Here is a 25105-nt window from a genome sequence, read left to right as displayed (position 1 = left end):
CACATAGATTAATTTTAGTAGTAGTGGGAGGTGGATCTTCAATTCATGCATAATCACAAAAAGGTGGTCCTACATACGGTATAGTGTGGCCCCGTGCCATGTAAGGCTTACAGGTTTCAACCGGTATCATTTAGTTGATGCCCAATAAATGCCTGGAAACTAGTAAAAATGTTTCTGTAGAGGTCTTACAATCCCAGTAACATCTGCCAGTTAGCTACCAAACAACTACATTCTGTATTAGTTAGCAATTTCTGAACCCTTCTGGAAACAGCTTCGCAGAAAAAACAGTAGTCATGCAACAGGGACAGCAGAATATAACCAAGGCATGGATAATTGCCGCTTAAGAATAGTTGCATGTGTGCTTCTTGTCTCAGCTATCCATGTCTGGACAGGCTTCACCTCAGTTCTCAAGTGCAGCTTTTTCCTTACTTGAAATACTTCTATTTTGTCTGGATTTAATTTCAACTTGTTCTCTTTCATTTTGTTTATTACTGAGTTCAGGGTTGCCAATTGTTTTCTTGGGGTTAGGTGGTGGGAAGGAGTAAGCCAGAGTATTGGTATCATCAGCATAATGATAGTAACCCATTCCAAAACTCTGAATATCTCACTCGGCAGTTTCATCTATATCTATATAAAGCCCAGAACACACACACAAAGAACCCCATGGGACATGATGGAGTCTCAGCCAATGTATTGAACTGTAGCTCCACAGCACCACCACCTGGATATGCTCTGTCAGAAAATATCAGAACCACTGCAAAATAGCACCCCTAAGTCCCAACTCAGCCAGATAGATCAGAAGAAAACTATATAAGCATTTCATATGGTATAATAGAATACAGCATTAGTCCATAAAAATATACAAACGCCAGAGCAATGAATTATTTTAAAAACACTCCGTGGGAGTGATCAATACAATTTTGAACAGAATTATGTATGCAGTTACTGCAGTGACTAAACCTATGACCAGATATCTTGGTTGCCATTGGACAGCAGTACCCTCAAGATGATGCATTTCATGCAGGGATCCAGGGATACTGCTGAAGGGGCATTCCATTGCAATAAGATGTAAAGTTTGCAAAATGTTCCCACAGACACAGATAAGATTATCAACCAGCCCCCATTTATATTTCCAGTCTTGGCACCTGCCATGGTTGGTTTGACTGGAGTGCTGTCCATATTTTTCTTGGGAAATCAAAGCCAAAGGGCACATTGTATTGGATCAGACAGATCTGGGTGAGAAGTTGCCCACTTCTGGCGTCATGCTATTTCAATGTCAGAGTCTTCTCTGACTAATTGCTGTCCTGACTAATTCCATGACAAGTTCCAAGATTGAGTCTGAATAATTGCTCATAAGTAAAAATAATTTTCCCTCACATTTTTACCACCCCCTTTTTAAGACTGATTGCCTTCTAGGTTCTGGGGTAGTATGTTAGATAATACCGGTAGTCATTCAGAAGGCATTGATTTAATAGTTCCTAATATTACCCTCATAGTGTGGTTAAGATAGGAATCCACTGCTTTTGTGTGGGCAATGTTTAACCATACATGGTTACAGCACTTGGCTGTATATAAATAGCAATAGAGACTATATCAAAGCAATGTAGAATATTGTTCCTGGTTTTTATTTTATCAATGGTTTTTCTTAAGTGTTTCCTATAGGTTAAGGACAGACCAAGGGTCATTCCTAAATGCTTTGGATTACGATTACATTTCAACAACTAATTCCTGGATTCCACTTTTGGTGTATAGTTAGCTTTTATATTGTTCAAATAAAAACAGGTGACCTCAGTTTTGTTGATATTAGATTTTAGCCTTCAGGTTTTTTTAAAAAAATTATCCATCGAAAATTGATCTCAGGTATAGATTCTTAGAGATTCTCTAAGATAAGAGATGGTGACAGCTTTTCGTTCGAACTTCTTTGTGGACCACAGTAAAATACATGGGAAAATCCCACTGCTAATGAAATGAAACTAGGCTTAGGCTTAGGGTTTGGTCTCTTTGGAGTCAGGGCAGAAATTGACAGTAGGGATAGATTCTTAGAGGTTCCCTAATATAAGTGACAGTGACAGTTTTCATTTGGATGTCTTTGTGGAGCACAGGAAAATACACAGGAAAATCCCATTGTCAATGATATTGAAACTAACAGTATTGTTAATAGACAGGGCAGGGAATTCCTCATGCCCATTCATAAAACTACAGCAAAAGTTAGAGCAGTCACCATTCTGAGATTAACAATGAGCAGAGACTATGTTTGAGAGTAATCTGATGTAATCTGGATGCATTTTTGTTACAAGAGTTCTGTTTGCCTACTTATTGGAAAAGTAATCTGGAGATCATCAAGGAAAGAGGTAAAAATTGTTGCAACATGAAAACAATATTCAATGCTTTTCTTGATGATTGCTTTTTCATTTCCAAACATTGTAAATATTCCAAAGTAAATATTTACAGCAGTGATGCATTGTAATATATTTGGAATCTTTTTAGAAAGATATGCCTCATTTGCAATATATTTTATTTATTAAATGTGGGTAATGCTGATCGGATACCATATAGGAGAAGGAAAATTTTGCATTTTAAATTTGCATTTTAAAATGTTTCCTTGCAAACCACTAGATGGTAGCAGAAGACAACAAAGCCTTTCCTTAAAATGTCTCACCAGCCTTATGGCTGAGCTGCCTAAGCTTCTGTGAAAACAAAGGAAAAAAGGTTTCTTCTGTCTTTTAACTTATTTTTCTCCCCTTCCCTTTCTCTAGTTTGCCTGGAGAAAAAATGTATCCCTTCCCAGCATATTTATTCACTCACTATATGATACATATTTTAGCTTTCAGAATTTTCTTACTCTGGTCTGAAAATATGTACAGGTTTTTCTTTTTAGTTTCAATGATTTCCTACATGATCACTGACTGCTGGTACCTTGTATAAGACTAGGGAAGCTTGATATCCTACTAAGAAGCAACTTGTTTCTTAGCTTTCATGCCTGCAGGGTTAAGTTTCAACGCTTAGGAGAAGGAAGAGGAGTAGGTGCTCGTGGTCCTGCAGAACATCTCACAAGAGGCTAGTAAACAGGATCTTCAGAACTTACTTATGGAGTCAAGTAGATTCCACACTTGAGGTAAAAACAATCAGAAACAAGATACTCCTCCATTTTCAGGGAGCGGGTTGGCAATTTATGAATTTTCACTCTTTAAGAATAGACCTAGAATGTGTGTGTGTGTGTGTGTGTGTGTGTGTGTGTGTGTAAGACTTCAGTTTGTTTCTAATACCTTCTACAGTAAAATATTCATTAGGAGCTTTCCATGGTGCTACATTTACTGTCTGTTTTACTTTATGGGTTATCTAAATGGATAGATCAGAAAAGTAGCAGGCTATGCTAAAAAAACAATCCTTCTATCAAACAGACTGATGAACTAAAAGTAAATCAGTCACTTTTCCATATATTTGTTTAAGAAGAAAATGGCCAACGTTTTTTTCTAACCAGTATTAAAAAGGAAACTGGGAGGGGAAAGATGAAGTTACGCCCTCTGTCTTCTGGCAGTCTTTCTCATGTCCCTGTTGGGTTGGGTGGGGGGGAAACCCGCTTGCCCTTCATAAACCTTCCCTTTATGAGATTGCTAGATAAGAGAAAGACACTTCACTTTCTACATGCCCTGCACAGTGAATTGATGAGGGATGAATTGTAGAGCTGAAAGGAGACAATTAGTCTATGTAATCCAGTTTGAGGCTTGGGGCAGGAATTCAGTGTGAAAGCAGTCCAGACAAATGTATGTCTAGTTCTCATCTGAACATAATCTATGAAAGGAACTTGAATCTTATTTCTGGAAAAACGATTCACTGTTGAATAACTCTAACCAGGTTTTCCCCCGCTTTTAATAAAGATCTACCTTCTTATCATACATACCATTATTCCATGTCCTATCCTATGAACCAAAAAACCCCAGATATTTTTTCCTATTATGAGAATTATTGCCGATGTTAAAGAATGCTAGCCTGAGTTTTATTTTCTCAAGATAAAATATATCTAGCTCTTTCAGTTTCTCTTCATAGGGTCTTAAGTTTCTAGATAAAGGATCATCCTACTGTTCTTTTTCTGAATTTTGCCCCCCAGTTTCTTTGAATCAGCAAGGTTCTCTGGAACTGTGAGGTCCTCTGAAATTTAGACTACAGCTAGACAACTGAAATGATCTGATTTACTGAATTACCATAACTGGTGTCTGACTAAAGCAGATAAAGGTGGGATTTTTAGTCTGCCAACTGTCTGCTTATGCAGTTAAGTACATTTTCATATCCATATAGTAGTGTATCAGCTAATACCAGTATATGCAAGATTCAGTGAAGAGACAAACATTAAGTGGTGTTTGCAAATAATTTGAGACCCCAAGTTAAAAGGGATTAATTTGATTTTACATTAAACCATGTAGTTACAGATATCTGACTATTTTGCCTCTCTCCACTTTCTCAAGCATTCAATCAATAACTTTGATGTTAAGCATTAAGATTCTGCAATGATCCATATGCACATGGGATAAGGTGATTTGGAGTATGTAAGTGCATGCACGTCACACCTGTCCTCCACTCTTTAAATAAGCTTTTTTCTACACTTGAAATGCCAGGAAAAGTCTGATTTAAGGGATTCTGATAGTTATGACAAATGTGTCCATATTGAATTCCCTTAAATACAGAACATTACACAATTGTATTGAATGGGCTGTTCAACTAACATAATTGTTCAGTGGTTCCAAAGGGACTTTTCTAGATTTTGGAAAACTATGGTAGGAAAAACCTTATACTTTGAAACACTGCCAGCTCTACAAACTCTTCAAATATTTGATCTCACATTTCCTGGATTATTGAGTTTGTCAGAGAGATATACACACATTAATAGACCTGCTTTCTATACCACCCCTAGGCTTATTCATTTGTGGCATATTGAAGGCATGATGGAATGAGATCAGACTTGAAAATAAGCTCACAAAAATTATTGTAGCCTTTCTCAATTGTATCAGCATGCTGAGCTTCCATTTATGGCCTTTAAAAATAATTTCAAACTTTGAAGACAAAATGTCAACTGTTCTTGGATTACAGAATTAAAACAAAAGCCCAAAGGGGGAAAAAATAGGTGGGCATTTTTTTCAAAGAAAAGTAAATTCTAATTTGTATTCAAAGAAATGCAGCAGAATACTTAGCAGTCATGGTTCTAGTTGCAAAGGTTTTTTTTTAAACAATCACTGGCTCCCTTTCATGAATTTTAAATAACCAAAGAGCAGACTTCAGTTACTTTTATCCTAGCTGATACCAATTTTCACTAAAAATGTAATCAGCATCTCGTTTTTGGCCTCCGCATGGCCCATTTTTGGCTTTCACGTGCCCCATTTTTGGTCTCCATGCATCTGGTTTTTGCCCTTCACGTGCCCCATTTTCAGCCTCTGTGTGTCCTGGTTTTGGCCTCCACATGCCCATTTTCTGCCCCATGTGCTCCATTTTCGGCTCCGCAAAAGTCCTGTGCGGAGGCCAAAAATGGGATGTGTGGAAGCCAAAAACGGGGCACATGGAGGCCAAAAATGGGACATGCGGTGGCTGAAAACGGCACATGGAGGCTGAAAATGGGAGGGCATCTTATGGTCAGGTGTGTCTTATGGAGCAATAAATACTGTAAATGTAAGTTCATGCTTTTGCAATATCTTTTGATGTTCAGATGAATTTAGAACAAAGGCATTTCGGCATTCCTACAACATAATTTCACAATGTACCTAGCTCTTCAAAGAGTAAGGAAGTGGCATTCGTATTTAAAACTAGAATAGCTTGGGTTCAGGGATGAAATCCTACCAGTTCAGACTGGTTTGGGAGAACCAGTAGCGGACATTGGGCCATGGTCGTCGAACTGGTAGGGACCACTGGCTGGCCAAGACCCCGAACCAGTAGGGACAATTTTTGGATTTCACCACTGCTTGGGTTTTATGAATCAACAAAATCATGATAGGTTTTTCTATTTCAAAAGGGTGGAAGCCCTTTTGTTTTTCTTAAGTAAAGAGAAAAATACAGAATACTTTTTTTCAAGATTCTGAATTAATAAGACATATTAAAATATCTTATAGTAAAGAGGAAAGAATTCTATTAAAATTTTGATCAGGCTTGAATAAATTGAATATTGTAAATGAGACTTTAAAACAAATTGTTGGGTTTATTCTTTAGTATGTTGTCACATTTTCTTATCCAAAACATGCCAAATAAGAGAACATTAACTCATTAAGAGAAATTCTTTGTATAATACAGCTGTTCAGTGTCTTAGAGAACAATTATGGTTATTAACATTAGCAAGAGACTTGATTTTGGAACCATTTTTAGTTCCAAAAGCAAGGCTTCTGCTAGAAGTAATTATAGGGGAAAGGAAAAATAGTCATTGTAGTAATAATGTTTTCCTTGTGGTTTTGTACTAATAATTTATGGAATATAAGTATTCATAAAAGTATTGTCATTGATTATTTTTAAATTTTAGGTCATGAATAGTGAATTTAAACTGATTTTAATTCAGTGTGCTGGATATTAATACTGATTATATTATGAGTAAACCTGTATATTGATTTGGACAATCACATTTAAAAAAATACCCCAGCTAATAATTTGGAGTATTTTATTTTTCAAAGATGTTTTAATATTCTTAAATATTGATTTAATATTTAGTAAATACTGTAGCTTCACAAGAAGAACACACCTGCCCTTCTCCAAATAGTGTATCCTATTCTTGAGAATACTTCAGAACGCTTTTGATCCCTTCTGGAACATTGCAAGAACAGGGCATGCTGTTTTGAGAATGGCCTTGAGAAGAAACCAGCAGCTGCCCCTCACGGGGTTAGTCCAGGCGCACCTTGTCAACAGAGGGAGGAAGATGGCTGATGTCAGCTGGCCATAGTGAAGTTTGCAGAGCGCAGGTCAGTGGAGGTGGCAGGAGCTTTATGCTGTGGTAGTTGGTCATCATGCAATGCTTAAAGCAGCATTCTGTAGTGGTGGTGCAGAGGCTAAAGTTGAAGTCTGCAGGTCGTGGTGGCCAGTTGAGATTTCCGAGGACTCCCACTCCCCCCTCCTCCTCCTCTTTTAAAATCCTACAGTGCTGGGTAGCCAAAAAAGGTAGAGATGGGGAGGGGAATGGGTGGGAGGGGAGTTTAAAAGGAGTCAGTCCCTTTCCTTACCCCTGCTGGTTTAAAAGAGGGGTCAAAGGTCAGCTGTGCCGAAATTGAGGAGCCCCCTCTCAACAGAGGGGGAGGTATACAACATCATCTAGCTCCAGTCTAAAAGACAACCCTTTCAACAGTGCCAAGAAGGCTCCACACCCATTTACACTACTCAGTGTAAATCCTGAAGACACAGATAAACTTCCAAGTGGCCTCAACGACTCTCTGAAAGAATGCAAAAGACCAGCTGTCTGAAAGGAATATAAATTATTCCATTCCCCACCATCCAGTTCGAACTGAAGAAGCTTCTTGGATGAGAAGTGAAATGTCTTCAAAGAATAACAAGAAAGTTCAGTTGCCTCTTGAAAAAGCACCTTTGGAACTTTTGCTGGATGAATTTTTTTGTCTAATAAAAATGCCAGGCCTCCTCAGGCTGAAGCTGTTTGGAAAGAAAAATTCTGTACTTTGTAACAAGGTTACAAGGGGAACATGTAATAGGAGAAAATAATGTATTTTAAATTCTAAATTTCATTCAGTATCTTGTTGGTTTAAGATTGTTAAAGTTGTCCTATTAGATTTTTGTATCCTAATCAAACTTTAATGAAATAAGCTCCTCCATGCCACCTCAACTCTTTTAGGAATTGCCCATTCTGTTTTTAATTATTCTTACTTAAAACAGAGATGGCTGTTTTCAGAATGAACAGCTGTTTCATGTACACTTAACATGTTGGTCATCACCCTCCCTACCATAAAATCCATCTTTTCTTTGAATTAATATCAGTCATTTGGAATCAAATTCTTTGTGGAAGAGAATATTTTCTTTCAAAATACTTTACTTTTTTTCCCTTTATTTTTTATCCTATATACAATAATAACCACCTCTTTTATAGGCAATTTTTGGAACCTGAGATGACATAGTTACAAAAATTGTTGATTCATTAAACCCATAATACTGTCATATTCTGCTGTACACACTTCCCTTCTTTCCATTAAGATGTCTTACAGTGACTTACAATTCATAACCAATTGAGGATAAGGAGATCCCTTTTGATTAAGTTGTTTAAAAGAAAAATCTCAGGGTTATGTCTTTTCTGCTGACCAAACAAAAGCCTTTAGAATATGAAACAGGCTTTTTGCTGCTTGCTTTACTGAAACTTCTAGAACTGAGTCTGCAAGAATTACCACATAAGCAGGCAGCCCAAGGTAACCAATACAAGCGTGTATAATCAGCCCATGATAACAATAACCCAAAAATCATTAGTTAACAATCGTAATTGGGATTTCCATAGGTTTTTCATCTTTTCCTGAATGAATTTGGAGGGAAGGGAGGAAGGATCTCATATACAAAACATAATGTAACCCAAGAATTAGAAACTGCAGAAGAATACTTGAGGAATATTAATAGATGGCAGTTGCAAAACAAGTTTGGACATTCCACCATGATTCCATCCAAATTACTTTTTTCCACGTCCTCTTTGTTTCTGGGAAGATAAAGATGCAATACTAGAAACAAGAATGGGTTTGTTGGTATACTCTTTTGTGTATATTAGCAGCAATACATTTCATAATTTAGACTTATGGTCTAACTTATGCTAGACTTATGCTCTCTAGACTTATGGTATGTTTTCTAAAAACTTTGTATTTGAGCTATTTTGAATACACAATATATTATATATGGCACAATTTTAATATGATTATTTAAGTTTATGCCCAGTCACTAATGCAGAAAGGTGAAATAAAGATTCTGATAAAGGAAAAAGAAGAGGATGATATAAGGTGTATGCATTTGATTAGAGCGGAATGAATGCACTCTTGAGAGAATTAAAAGGCTAAGGTGAGCTTAGATCATCATAGAGAACATCTATGAGGTTATTAATAGTTGAAACTGTCTTTTTCTTATCTAATCAATTTAAATATTGAAATAATCCACTTTAGAAGTGTGGTGGGATGTTCTGTGCCAATGTATAGTTATGGCAGAGGTTCATTCTCATTTCTTCAGGTTTAATTTTTTGTGTTGATTTTTTACTAATATATTTTTTATGATAGATATACAAGGTATAAATGCTAAGAGGTACCTAAAAGTAAACAAACATGGGCTTATTGGCTAGAGTTGCAAGTGATACGTGGTAGTTTCATACTGGGAAAACTGCCCTGTCCTCACGATTCTTTGTGTAATTTTTATGACTCTACTTTCTAATATGTAGAAAATTTGTTTATTTCCTCTTGCCCTCTCAATATATATTTTTAGCATGTTTAATTATATGATTTTAGGATGGGTAGGTTTGTGGGTGGACAGACGGACGGACGGACAGATAGATAGACAGACAGACAGAATAAGTACCATCTCTAAGAGATGTACATTATATAATCCTTTCCTTAGGAAGGCTGAATAATGGAGCAATTACCTCTTGAGGAAACTTCTTTCTCTAGTCTTCTCCATATGTGCAGGAAAGGGAGTCTCTTTGTGCATAGCAAGGAAGTGAGGCCAGTAGATTGCAAAGCTTTGCATTTTTCGGTTATTCTCAGGGGATATTACACAAGATGATTAATATTTTAATGTCTTAGATTCTATATTTTATTTTTAACACCAGAGCACTTTAAATCACATGGGAAAAATCTGTCTCTTCTCCAGTTACATAAACAACTGGTATTATTGGGGCTAAAGATGAAAATAATTTTCACGGAATGAGGGAAGATATAGGACATTTTTTTATGTTTGACATCAGAAGTTCATTTTGCTACACTTGGGTGTGAAAAAGATGTCATTCTTAGCTAGAATTATAAAATTGACATATTATTTATCTGACATATAGCAACTGTTCTTCAGATTTTAGTAGCATATACATATAAAATATAAGTTTGCCTTTATAACTCAAACATATATTTATATAACATTTGCAACTATTTGTCTTTTGCTTTTCAAAATATGTGAATAATTCATAATACTTTATGTAATTTAGAAAATTATTGCTTCTGTAAATGGATATAGAGAGCACCTTGCCCTAGATCGTTAGAGAGCTTTGAACTATTTTATGGCTTTCTATTACTGCACACCTAGTTATTATTTTTATGACTGAGCCAGATATTTACACTGGATTTAGCATTTTTATTCACCTATTCCAAAAAACCCAGTTGGGATAGGCAGATGTTGTTTGACTTATTGTTGTTATTATTATTATTACAGTAGAATTAGCTTTTAACAGTCCTCTGACTCCTTTAGAAAACTACCTGCTGAAAAACAAAAGAAAACCTATGCAGAAATAATTTGCATCTTTTGGGGTAATGTGCCCATTTAAATAATTTTGAGTGCTGCATGTGTTAAGTTATGGTTGCTTTAAAAAAAAGTATGTATTTTTATCTGCCTTGTATGCAGTAAATTCTTTGAAAAGATAAGTTCCTATAGTATATAATGTACAATATTTTTTAAAAAAAATAACATCAGAGATAATTGTCCCTAATGTTAAATATAAGAAAGGGCTTAAGGATATATCCAGTAATGTATTAATTTTTATATGTTTACTTAACTTCATGCAATCACATATCACATAAAGCCAAAAACAGTGTTTTGCCACCCAACCATGAAATTGGTCATGCTGTCCTATTACTAATTAGCTTTTCCTTGCAATGCTACTCTTGGAGGGAGGAGGGGCTAGGGAGGATGAGAAACCCCTGCTCTCTATCTTAAATTATACACACATTAACATTAGAAACTGATTCAGTTGCTTTTGCATACAGTGTTATTGGTAAAAATCTATTTCCAATCTGATGTGTTTCATTAAAAAAAAATGATTTTTTTTAAAAAAAACTTCAACATGAATGATTTGCATAAGAATATGTACATATTTCTGGATTGTTTCCAGCATATATCATAGCAGTAAGCCTTTGAGAATACCACAATAATAAAAACTGTTGCTCTTCAGTGAAAGGGATCCGAAAACATCTGTCACTAAAACTTAAGCTGCAGAGAGGTCTTCTCAGCTTGGAATAAGATACATTTATCATCTAACAATAAACTTCCCTTTAAGGAACCCTCTGCAGCAAGCTTGCTTGTCCTTCATGAACAGCTCATGTGCATTTTGGGCCAGTTACTCCCTCTCAACTCAATGCACCTTGCAATGTGTGTGCTGTAGGAAAATAACAGGAGGTGGGAACATTATGTACAGAGCTTTAGTTACACAAAATAAAGACAGGATAAAATCAAATGAATTGCGTGAAATGCTGATGCACGAGAGCAAGAAGCTAGACCAGCTACAGAGCAGAGTTAGGGATTAATTTAATTGAATATATATGGTCACTCTTATAAAACTGATCTATGGAGCGAAACTGAGAAAGATGAGTTAGTTTTCCTTGATTGTATCTGGAAATATCAATCACTGATGTTCTGACTTCAGAGCTCTGTAAGCAGTTTGCACAATTCATTGTAAATAATTCATGCTAGAATTTATGCCACTTTGGACAATTCTATAATTAAGATGTTCTATGTATTGTTTGACATTTGTGAGCTAGATTGGTTTTCTCACAAAGAAAGAAGTTCATTTTAACAGTTAGTGCCATTATTTCTCTCTTAGACTCCATCCATTAACTACTTTAGACTGGCAATATTTCTTTAATAATGCAGGGAAGAATCATGCATGGAATTCAAATTACCACTATGCTAATTATATTTAGGCATATTTAGGGGTTTTTTGGGTAGGGGGACTGAAGATTGTCTTTGGGCTGAAAGTAACTGTATGACAACAAGCTGAATCTGTACTTGGAGAACCTATAAGTTTCTATTGCTTTGGGTAGATGGACTTTAAAATGTGGATGAATGCTTGTCATACTCCCATTTAAGGAACACGTTTATAGCTGGCAGAAACTCCTGGATCTTGCATTAATACTGAATCATCTGTGACAATCAGAGTCTTTTAACAACTTTCACAAGTCAATTGTGCCACTTCATAGAAGGGAGAGAGCCTTTGATTATATATGTGTTGGTAAGCTTCAAGGGCCATCCTATGAAGAATCCCAAGCTTGAGGGTTTCTCAGGGTTGGGATTCTTCATAGGATGGCCCTTGGAATTGATCTAGAAGTTGCAGGTGACTCAGAAAACAGTAGCATGAATTGTAAGTAACAACTCTCTAGAGGTATTTTATATCTCTGTACTGAAACATTGTTTTATTGCTTTCCAATTACTTTCTGAGCCTGATTCATAATACTTTGGTGTATAAAACCATATATAATTCAGTCAAAGTAAAGCCATACAATTTACTTCTAAACATTTACCCAGCATTTTCAGGTCTTCAACAAGGCATCTTTTGGTGGCCCTGTCAGGCTATGTCAATATCGCACAGTAGTAAAGTCCATCACTTGAAGTTAGGGCAGTATCCTTCCTAATGGCAGTTTATAAGTAGTCTTTTGGAGAGTTCATGTTACTGAGATTGTGAGCATATTATCTCATGTATCTAATTTTGTTTTGAAAAAACAAAATAAAACAAAGAAATAATTTTAGGAACTAATTTCCTTTCATGCAGTAAATTCCTTAAAGCCTTTATATGAAAAAGTTGCTATTGAACCAAACCATTATTGGGGTTGATAGAGAAAATGTCCATACAATTTTTTTAAAAAAATGTTTTTGAAGAAATGCAGAGAGTCAAACTTGAAATTGCCACGTTGTTTTTTGTTTATATCCAAACACAGAATCAACATTATCTGATTACTTTTAATAAGGACATTTTAGTTCAAACGTTTGTCTCAATTCCCAGTTAATACAAATCACACTTCCCACTGTTGCCAAATCTCTTTTCTGTATGCTTGTAGGAAGGCTGGATTTTTTGTTGTTTCCTTCATGCTTCTCATATCCTCATGGATATGGGAAGACTAAACAGTATCCTGCAAGCCACTCTAAGGGCAATTATGAAGACAGTTTGTTGTATTCAATGGCAATTTAGATGCACATATGAAAAAAAAACCATCCTTATTAAAAGAAGTTATTATTTGAGGCTTTTATACTAACAGATTCCTGATCTTTGAAGCAGATCAAACATTGTTGGGAGCGATATCATGTTCTTTTGGGAAATATCTTCCTTACCATTGGAGATGTTGCCTGCCTAGAACTGCAGATGTGGTGATTCCGCAGCTTCTTCAGGGTTAGAATTGTCTTAGCTGTGTTGTCATAGTTGGCTCTTGGAAAAGAAACCAAATGTGCTAAGAATACTCCCCTGGTTGTAAGGGCTTTGGAAACAGTCTTATCATGGTGAAAAATTAGAAACTCTTATGCACAATCACATAAGGTGCATAAAATGTTACGTACATTTCTAATCATAAAACCCTTTGGCTGCAACTGTTGATGAAATTATGGCCTTGGCATAAACCACACAGGTTTTCTGCATTAAACTTTCTGTTACTTCTGATCAAAACAAGTGCAGATAGGAAATTAAATGGGCATAAAATGTCAACCATATATATAGGATTTCCTAAGCTGTCTTACTATAAACGAGGTGGGAGGGTTGCTAAACCATTTGTGAGGGGTGATGCCTAGTACAAAGATATTAGTGCATGGATATTTTACTGCTTTATTTTCTCTATAGAAGTAAACAAACAGAAGTATGTGTTGTTTCCTCTTCTATTCTTTTTTCCCAGTAAATCGTTTAAGGATAAATAAAATTTGGTTAAATTAGGCATCCAGCACCTTGTTTATTGTGATCTTGTTCATTATACTTCCTAAAGTAGGCTGTGAAAAAAAACCCCTAACATTATGTTCCTTCTCCTATGTACATGTGAAAATTGGATTAGTCTTTGTAGGACTTCAGACTTTCTTGGTCTACCCTTTATACAGAGGATGGGCTTGTAGAAAACTTTGTGTGCCACCTGTATTGCAATGTTCCCTTTTTGTTAATAAGTAATAAATCTTGATTTTGTTGGGCTTAGGAGTTTTACTCTTGGCACATATGTAGAACCAATTATATCGTAAATCACCAGTGTTTCAGCAGATGTCATTCTGATTGTTCCCCGCTGCATAGAGCACTACTAGTAAAACATTTGAGGTCAGGAACTTGGATTCCTTAACCACTGTATTCAAGGAAACCCGTTTATTGTTCTGTCTCAGTAGAAACAGTTTATTTCTCTTAGACTTATATCACATTGGCAACCTATCAAGGAAAGTCATAATTACATTTATGCAATTGAGGGAGTGGGTGGGCAGAGTATTCATTAATCTGTCTTCATGAATTAAGACTGCTTCTCTCTTTTTAGCTCTCCAGTACGTATGTAACAGATTCTTAAGAATACAATATTTTATGTTCATTATCAAACAAGAATTATGCTTTGGGCACTGAAACAGACTGTTTGACCTATGTCTTTTGCATTGTAAAATTGTTAAATGTATTCTTTGTACTTGAAACTGTAAAAGGATTTACGGAGACTTCATTGCATAAAACAATGCTTTATCACAAATTATTGTGAGTTGGGTTTTTAGATTTTGGGGCAGGTTTCTTATTTTGACTTGTGTTATGAAAGCTGAATAATTTTTTAAAAAAGTCAAAAGGATCCTTCACCTTAACTATTCTATTAAGTCTATTTAATTTTTAAAAAAGCAAATAGCAAATCTTGCTTTGGAAATAAACATTGGCAGTTTTTTCATTGTCATCAATTGAGTTGCATGCTTGCTGCTTGTTGACTGCATTGTATGCAGTTGAATCATATCTCTAGGTTGCTTAGAGAGTATGAGGATTAGGTACAATATACAAAGTGCTTTCTGAGAGCATCTAGCATTTGAGAAAAATGCTTTTATGCTTGCCAAAATAAAGAGTGTGTGCTTTTTAATCTTTACCACCTGTTCTTTTCAGCTATATAGAAAAAGGGGATGTATTTGTTCAAATATTTTCTTTATGTGGAGACTTCCAAATGTTTCAAGTTCTCTGTAGTGAGTTCATGAAGAGGGTTAGATACAAAACTCATTATAGAAGTTCACAGTCTGCAGCAATTAATAATTTAAATTGGAAGCTTGCTACTTGGATTTTTTTTGTATGCTCTAGGTAAGGACCTAGAGTAACTTTTAAAAAGGGAAAGACTTGAAAGACTGAAAGTGGCATTGGAAGGCATACAGACAGAATGATTACTGTCAAAGCATATTCAAGGTCTACATTTCTAGGTTTGGTGAGCACTAAGAAAGGGCCATTTTAATAGCATTATGGGCCCCAGGCAAAGCAGTGTACTGGGGCCCCTATGACAACTACTCACAGGAATAAAAATGTAAATGGTCAATAAAATTAAACATATATTTGCATGTTAGTATTAATTAAAAATGCAGTAAAATGTAATAAATATGTTGCTGTATTTATATGATATAAGATGCATTGAAAGGTTAACATACATAGATTAGTATGGGGGCCCTCTGCTTGTGAGGCCCATGGGCAAGTGCCCATCAGGCCCATGCGTTAAGACAGCCCTGAACTAAGATCTGCAAAAGCATATAAGCCATTTATAATTTTAGGTTTCCTCTGATTGTGCTTTATGTGAAGTATAGAATTGAGAGTCATGACTTTCCAGAGATGTCTTCCTGACATGGGAAAGACAGTTGTTTAAAGTCTGAGCATTTGCACATTGCAGTAATTCACCAGAGCCAAATGCATGGGCATACTTGCTCTTAAAACAGCCCCTTTCACATTGGCTTAACTTTAGTGTCTCAGCTCCCAGCAGGAACTCATGGAAACTATTTATTATTTCTGACATAGAAGGTAAAATCCCTCTTGTTTTATTGAAAATACACTCTTTAAATTTTCATTTAGCAGCTGGTTTAAGTAGTCTGGTGAACGCTGGGAACAGTTCTGTGAGAACCATAGCAATGTGCCAGAAAATTAAGCATCAAACCTCAATAAAACAAAACAATATGTCTGTTAATCATACCTTTTTATTGAAGAAATCTTCACATAAATCATTTAATCTACTTGCTTCCCTGAATGCAGTGATTATTGTTTAACAGGTGAATATTATCCCTTTTTGATCATAAGAGACAAGAGGTACAGAAATATGAGTCTGCACAATCCATGCAACAAGTTAAAAAGATTTGTTTATATCCTGATAGCTGTGGAGATAAACATTATCTATAAAAATCCATTTTAATTTCTTTACTAACCTGTAAATGTTAGTATGTTAAAAAAAAACCCCGCAAAATGAAAAAGGATGGGAGTCATGTTCTGTCTATTAGTAAGCATTGTCATTCATGTATACCTTTCAATACACAATCAGATAGGGAAGGCTTATATAAGCATGAAGAAGATATTTGTCTCATATGATGTAGTATTCTACAGTTTTATTTAAAACATGCTCTTTTTACTTTGACAGCTTGAACTGTCATACTTCATGCATGAAAATGAGATAATTTACTCCAGTTGAGCTATTAGAGCTGTGCAAAACATTCAGAGGGGCATTCATAAAATATGATGTGAGCAAGACACCTTGATACCAAATACTGAAACAGTCTTATCCCATGGAAGACTTAGTATGTCTGCTTCTGGGACTGCTAGTGAGGTGATGCACATATGCAGCTGGAAGTGCCTTTGAAACACTATGCTAAGCTCCCAGAAGTTCTTATTGTTTCAATGCTTTGAAGAGAGCTATTTCAGCTGCTTTCAGAGGTTGCCAAATCTCAATGTACTTATTTTATATAAAGATAGGTAGATTAATCTTCGGATATTTGTTGGAAAAACAGATTTTTTTTCTGGAAATGAATTAATTCTAATATGCTCCATTGAAATAGTGTTTCATTTAAATGATAAAGCAGCCTTCAACTAATATTCAAACCATTATCTGATAAAAAAAAATCTTTTCTGGACCAGAGTAGGAGTTGGCAGCACACTTGAGCCACAAACCCTTTTTTTAGTCCTTGTTAATCTCATTGAAAATTAATGGGAAGAGTTTTTGATACCTGAAATGGTGAGCTTCAAAAAGTGTAATTGAAATAGCTTTAATATAGTTAAAAATCAGCTTTAAAAAAAAACCCAAACCCAGACTTGCCCATGAGTCCCCTTGCATCATTGCTATGTTTATTTCGTCTTTGCCCACCCACCAAAATGTAAATGTGATTTTGGTGTGGCCACTAAACGGTTAGTCATTGCTGAGTAAAGTTTATGCTAGGTAAGGTTTATCCTTAAAATAAACATGCATTTCATGTCATTTTATTTCTCATACCATCATTCTGTCAATAAATGGCTAGTCTGCAAATAAAGTGAGTAATTTTGTATATATATTAAAAGATATTCCTATACAAATTGTTGCCAGAGCTGAAGTCAGTTAAAAAAAAAATCCTCACAAGCTACTTTTTGTTTAATATTTGAAAATATAGAAGGGGAAAAAAATGTTGGGATAGAATCTGAAATCTGTTCATTGGCAGAAAATCAGAAAAGTTAGTTGTTCCTTAAAATGAAGTTCTGTAGAAAGATGTTTCAGAGAATGTTTTCCCCACTGAATACCATCTCCCACAGTTTACTGAACAGTTTACCAAGCAGAATAAATAAGTTGTTTATATTTCTAAATGTATAGTGTTAGGCCATACATATTTAATTACAAACACAGAAAGTTGAAGAAACATTAAGAAGAACTTAAGTAAATACCTATATTTCTACATTTTCTGTTTGCTGTTGCAAAATTTCTGTGAATTGCAATATTTAAAGTAGTAACTTAAATTAATTGTCAAATATTATATATTATAACTATTTCATTAATTTTATTAAATCAGATACAATATTTCTGAAGGTTTTAATAGTGTTTGTTCCATTCTAAATAATCAGAGATGATCTGAATTCCAAGCATACATTTATCTCTAGTGGGCCTAACAATGTCAGGGTTGGCCCCTTTCTATTTGTTCATATTTGTGGCAGAAGAAATCCATGGATGCTGGAGTTGGTTTGAGAAAGGTTTAGTGTACCAAATGGGAATTACTGTAGGTTTATTTGCCTGATTTAAACATGAGTTCACATTATTGAAGAGATTCAACTTGCTGATGAAAAGCATGTGAAAAGTTAATTAACATAGTCTATCAAGTTTGTCCTAGCTGCTTTTGGTAATGATCATAATCCATTGCTGTAAAATAAATTTTTCGAAGCTCTCTTGGACTCTCCCTGGTCCTTTTTGTATTATAAAATGGTTCTGAATTTCATAAAGAACAAACTACAATAAGTTCAGATGTAGTTTCACCAATGCCAGGAGCAGAATTTATCTGCCCAAGTCATTTACAGAGAAGATGTTCAGGAAAAATGTAGCTATTTTGTGGGTTTTTTCTTTTTACCAAAGTGGGCTTTGCTTTAAATGTTCACTTTCTGTTCTCCATGAACAGTCATTGTTTTCCTAAAGATTAATGACTCGGCTGTTTCAATTTGTGATGAGCTGAATCCTTGGAATGCTGATTGGCAGTCCAGGGTCAGAGTTTACCTTGAAAAGCAAAATGAAGAATTAGATTATGCATTGTGCATTTTCTTTGAAGGATAAAAATGCTGTTTGAAGTCCTATGCTTATTATTTCCAATACTTTCTTTTGGATGTATCAAGTTGGATTGGTGATCTATGATAAATTCAATGGTTGATTCAAAATCTTACATAAATATAGCTTTGTCAATAGTTTACTTTTATCACCTGATATCATTGTGGGTTTTGATGTCAAAACACAGGTGGTGAACTACTCTGATGAAAACAGATGGTTTGGAGATAAACTTACCCTCAAACATATATGTTGTTACAGAGAGAACAAAGCAGTATTGCCTATCCAACTGCTCAAACTGTTTGAGCATTTGTTTTAGGAACTTGGCCAGAATAGCCATCAAGCTGATAGGCTTGTATTTTCTTGCATCCCCTTTTAGAAGATGGAAATAACAAGTTGCTCTCCTCCAGTCTTTTGAGGAGGAGAGCTCAATCTAGTTTCCTAGTTAGGTGGAAACACCTAGTCACACTAGCCAAGCAGAGTATATAGTATTTGCTTGATTTCTGATACAATCCTGACCATGAGCTATTTAATCTATAGGTGAGCAGAGTCAAATTTATTTGTACCTAAGAGGAAATCCCAGAATCATAAACTAAATTGGGAAGAAAAAAAGATCATTGTAGAAAAAGACATTGGCAAATTGCTTCCATATTGTATTAAAAAAAAAATCATTGAAAACATTACCATGATGATTGAGTACTTGAGTCTTACTGTTTCAAAATGGTTCAGCTGAACCGGTAATGGTTTGGCGGCAGCGACCCTAGCCTGCCATGCCCCCGAACCAGTTATCCATGTGGTGCCATAGGCGCCACCATCTTGTTTTTCGGTTCTGTGTATGCACAGATCAATTTTTATTGCTCTCTGCATGTCCTCATAGCGCGCATAAAGTGCGCACACACAAGTGAACCGGCAGTAGCAACTGTCAGAACCCACTCCTGACTAATATATTTTTGAATTGTAAGCTGCCCAAAATCATTGACCAAGATGGGTGGCCATAGAAATTGAATGAATGAATGAATGAATGAATGTATAATGATTAATATCAATAATCAGCACAGTATGAATCATAATGAGGGTAATTTATCAGTAAAATAGAAAGAAACTTCATTGATTTAGTCATTTGATTATGTCAAAAATATAAAACTAATATAAAAGTAGAAATATATACAAAAAACTCCCAATAGGACATGTTCATAGTAAGTTGTCAGTAAAAACTTATGTCAGGTTTCTCAAAATATATTCACTGTAAATTAATTTTTTCTTCCATTGTAACAATTCCAGATGTTACATATCTTGTTTAAGTTATGCATCCATGTAGTCAGGTAATCTTCAATTTGTTCAGTTTCTGAGTTATTTCCCCAACATCTTATAAATAAGACCAACAAGTAGTTCACGTTTTATGTTACAAAGTTGCAGGTTCAGATTCATATCTCTAAATGTTCTACCTTGTTTTTACATCTCCTTTAGAACACTACTGCTCATTTGAAGATATGGAAACCAGTCAGATAGTTCTTACTGTGCATTCTCAAATCTTTCTCAATCTCATATTAAATCTTCTAATTTAATTGATGATTAATTTATCTCTGTGTCAGGCAAATATTTTTGTACTTTCATCTTTGTGAACATAAATATTTACTAATGAAGCAAGGGGTGATAAACCTAGATTAATTCTTTTTCTATGTTATCCCTTACTTTTAATATACTACTTGTTATTGTAAATGGTCAATTCCTGTTTGTATTAAATCAAAGTATTTGAACAAACCATCTGGAAATCCTGCTTCCTCAATAGCCCAACTATAAGATAAAGAAATCCAATCTGAAGTTAAACAACTAATTTGGTATTACAGTCAGAAGTTTGGCATTGACAAACCATATTGTTCTTTGGAATACTATAATATTTTAAGTTTAATCCTCAGTCTCTTTTGGATCATATGAAGTTAGTTGAATTATTTGCCTCTTCCAGTCATTTCATTCCTTTTTTTTTTGAAGAGTTTGGACAGCCCTAGTAAATCACACTGAATAAACATTCGTAGGCATGTGCACATGTATACATTCCTGAGATTGCACACACGTGATTTTATGTTTCATATCTGTGCTCATCTCACAGAACCTGGTCAAACAGCATGCTGTCACTTATTTTTTATATCAAAGTCATAAATGAGTAGAGGAAATAATTGGTAGTAATAATCAACTTTCATGATACTCTGGAGTATGTATGTTTTTCTAGATTTTTTTTTACATCTTTAGCAATAGACTTTTCAAATGTAATAGGACTTTTTGATAGATATATAAAGTGCAATCTCCTAATGATTTCCTATGCTATGAGTTGTTTAAAAATAAATTGTTCATTCTTTTTTTTCCTACAAAAAGAGTATTACTTTTTCTTGAGTGAACAATAGTGCTGTATTAATATTCAGGTGAAAGATTTAAGTTCTCTAATTGCAACTCATAGTGTTTTCAAAACTTGATGAACTGAATTGCTTGCAAGATGTTTGGTTACCAACACAGGATTCTCATCTAAGATTCCTGCCTTTGTGGCCTGTCATCACTCAGGGCCAAGGCAGATCCGACAAAGAAGCACACATCTGTGTCTTGCTAACTAGCAAATGCTTTCTCATGATCCTTTCACTGGTGATATACTGCCAGACAGCTAGCATCTCAAAATGGCATGGGATAGAGGATTTATTGGCCTAATTGCTTATTGCCTATTGAAACTTAAGTGTGTTGGCTTTGGAGCAACTCCTTTTCATACTTCAGGAAGGGTTATCCAGCAGGCAGCCATCCAGCTGATTTCAAATTCAGTGTAATGGCTCAGTGTCTAAAAAGTTACATGTCACTCTGTGTATTTAACAGAGAAATCTGATTTATACAGACTGAATAATGTATGCATATGAGGTATTAATTTTAAGCAAAGTACACAATCTGTGATTTGTAGAGTGTGATATTGCTTCTCCTTGCTTCTTAAAGTTATGTTCCCATATACAATACAGTCTGATAAAATTTTATGAATATTGAGTCATTAGGCAGGACATAACTTAGGTATGATTATACTAAGCTGATACTAGCATGATGTAAACTGACCTGAACACAATGTACTGATAGGAAAATGAATTAAATCATTTTATTAATAAGCTTGAATAAACAAAGAAACTGAACTGTTCAGCCCTGTGACATGCTCCACTTGGATTTATAAAATAAAGATACAAATAATACAATATTTAAATATGTGCCAATATTTCAATTCCACCTCAGAAGTTTTCAAAGAAAACTTATTTGAAGTTGTACATGGCCCAGAGTAATGAGTTGGGCAGATTTATAAATGTGATTTACATATAAAGCAATAAACGTCCTGCTTAGATTTTCATACATTCATGTACATACAAATGCAGTGACAACATGTATGCTCTGTTTAGTCTCTGTAGGGAAAAATGCACTTGCCTCTTATGGCTTTTAGAGTTGAAAAGAACTTTAGCAGCCACGTTGTACAGGCTTCCTCTTCCTTGCTTAATCCCCATGAAATAGAATACAAACTGTAATTTTTTTTTGTGCTACATCTAGACACCAAACAAGATCTGATGCACATTTAACGTGTGCATTGTAAAAAAAAAGCCCCTGTTCACTCAAGGGTATTATTGTTCAGATTCTGAGGGAGAGGAATTTACCTCTATTTTTGTTCTGTTGCAATCTTGATGAAAATCTGCAAAACGTATTTGCCTTAAAAGGAAGACTGTACTGTTTTCAGTATGGATTTTTTTTTTCAATGAAAATTGTTAAAATTATCTGTTCCTACCCAAATGATATCATTTTGTTTTCTGAAATATTATGAATATTATATATAAATATAACTTTAATAATAAGTCTAGTCTGGAACCTTTGCATTTACAATTAGACTGGAACTGCCAAATATTTTGCTTCAATAGTTGGGATGCTCCATGAAATGTTTCTGTAAGTACATTTCAGGATTCAGATGTTCTTGTTTCATACCCCTTTGTTTTATTAATCACATGAAGTACAATTTCAATCAAAAGGAAATTACTAAAAGGAAGAGGAGAAAGTAATTCTATTCTTTATAATATGATTCTTTCAGTTGAGAAGAATAATCTTATCCAAGATAATTAGGAAAGGATACTCAAATTCCTACTTTGTGTAAATAGAGCTGTTGCCTGCATTATATCACAGAGACTTCTCAACACATCTGGAAAAAAAAGCAGCTCCAATAACATTAAAGCATCCTATTTTCATTGGCACACAGATGCTATAGTATATGCCAGTCAGTAATGGGTTTTGGAAACAAGCTGCTCTAAAATTCTTCTAAACTATTCTTCTGGGAAATTATTCAATTAAATACAACTAAAATTAATGCTTGGCTGCTTTGTTTGAATAAAACAAAATAAGCAGCTGGAAAAGAAAATCCCTCTGTGTGCTCAAGAGCAAAGGCTCCAGTTAATATCTGTGGATTATGAGATCCTCTTTCTCCCCTTTAACAACAGCTAATTCTAAATGAAAAGAGGCCAGCTCTAGTTAGAGAAAAATGTGGGTTTGACCGAGACAAAATCAGGCTGAAGCCCATACAAGAACAAAATAATGCAGTTGTGCATAATTTCTTGGATGTGTGATAATCTACTGGTAGGTCAGGGCCAGTGGAAGAAAATATGGCGCCTGTAGGACACATTGACTGATGATTCCACTTTCCACTAATGTAAACTTTTACATTTTTAGATTGATTAATTTAAAAATAAATTAAAATTAAATGAAGCTTGGCAATTAAAGCTTGGTCCACCACCACTATGCCTGAACAGAGTTGCCAGTTATAGTTGATTGAAAATTGTTAAGTAGAAGTGGCATTGGCATTCCTAAAGTTTGGCACTTTAGGCCATTACCTACCCAGCTTTACCTAAAAGCAGCTCTGCTGGTGAATAGAGACACACATGGGTGTTGTGACTCAGCAGATATCTTCTGTGAGTCTTTTTGGGATACAAGATTCATTATGCAGCTGGGGCTTGTTAGGGGCAGGTTTGGAGATAAAAGGACGGATGCTGCCACGCCCCAGTCACAGGAGTCAACGTTCCTTTGTGCGTACAACATTGCTTGATACACTTGGATAAGTGCTTTGGTGTTTCCTGTAACCCTGATTCAAGGCTACACTTGGAGAAGTGCATTGCTTGTAAGAGTTCTTTTGTTTTTCATTCCGTTATCTAGTCAGAGACTGTATTTATGTTATTTTTGGTCTCGAAGCCAGTTTGAACTGAGAACTGATAAAGAAAGTTCCTTTTAAGTTTATTCGTCTTGCCGTTTGTTAAGAGCCATGAAGGGGAGACAGAACACATGGGCATGCACAAACATGCACACACTTCTATGTGAAGCATACTGCAGCAATTGCTGGAAGTGAGGTAGCAAACACCCTGTAGCATAACAACATTACGTAGAGTTTCAGTTATGCAACATAATTTTGAAAGTGATCAGAACCTGTAAAGCTATCTTAGAGTTTGTCTTATTAGATCTCCTTCTGCCTATCTGGACTAGGCAACAAGAAAAGGCTTGCAGAAGGTTACAAACCCTAGGTTACAAAAGGTGTTGTGGACCTAGAAGCAGTCCTTGGTAGCAGTCTCCACATATTGAAACACACTACCAAAATGTGTATTTGGTATACCACTAGTATATACAATACTGATAATTCGGTCATTTTGCAAAGCACTGAAACTTATTCAGTGGACTCTTGGTCGATGATGAAGACTTTGAATACTCTTTTTATGTTGTGGTTTTAACTATTGTTAACAACTTTGTACATTGGTCATGTACATTAATTTTAACGATTGGGGCAGTTTACAAAAAAAAACCCGCACTGTAAGATGAATAAAATAGTCTTTCTAGTTAAGTGTTTTTAAATATGTGTATACCACTATCGATTTAAAATATCTTTCTTTGAAGCCCAGTTTCACTTTAAAAAACCCTTCAGCTTTTGAGGGCAGATAAGGAAGAGAGATCTCTGGTGCTGTCAAATGCCAGAACAATGCCTTTCTTAAGATAACTAAAAACATAAAATAATCTCAAACTACTTAGTCTTGCTCTTGGCAGAGGAGAACATCAAAATCTACCCAAATATCTCGGTTCACCAATGGGCATATTAATTGTCAGCTGTCTCCTGTGGTGAGGTGTTAGAAGTCCACAGGTAGAGAGCCACTATAGGAGGCAGCTCACAGCAGGCATTTGACTGAAACCAGCTTGCTTTCACATTTCTTTTCTCAAAGCTTTATGCTTTGTAAATGCAGTTTGTCTAAAGGCAAGAAGAGCAGTAGGGCCTATTCTTCATTATGCTTGCCAAATTTTAATATCTTTTAAACAAGTCCAAAAATAGCAAGCACAACATGGCCTGTGAGAAGAGTTGCACGACTGAAGCCTCTTTTCTCTTCACTGCTCTCAGGACTTCTCCCTGTGTGGTTTGAAAGAAGAGGGCACACCTGGGTATTCTAATTCAAAATAAG

At 35.3% G+C, this 25105-nt stretch overlaps 1 protein-coding gene across 1 annotated transcript in view; it reads left to right on the top strand.

Moving 5' to 3' along the window:
• Positions 1-25105, top strand: part of STX8 (syntaxin 8) — a 71037-nt gene that overhangs the window by 19332 nt on the left and 26600 nt on the right. The window lies entirely within an intron of this gene.

Source organism: Thamnophis sirtalis, unplaced genomic scaffold (assembly GCF_051295495.1).
Source record: "Thamnophis sirtalis isolate CommonGarterSnake01/CBP01778 unplaced genomic scaffold, rThaSir2_p1.2 scaffold_3, whole genome shotgun sequence".
NCBI classification, from domain to species: Eukaryota; Metazoa; Chordata; class Lepidosauria; order Squamata; family Natricidae; genus Thamnophis; species Thamnophis sirtalis.
This window is presented reverse-complemented; position numbering and strand designations above follow the sequence as displayed.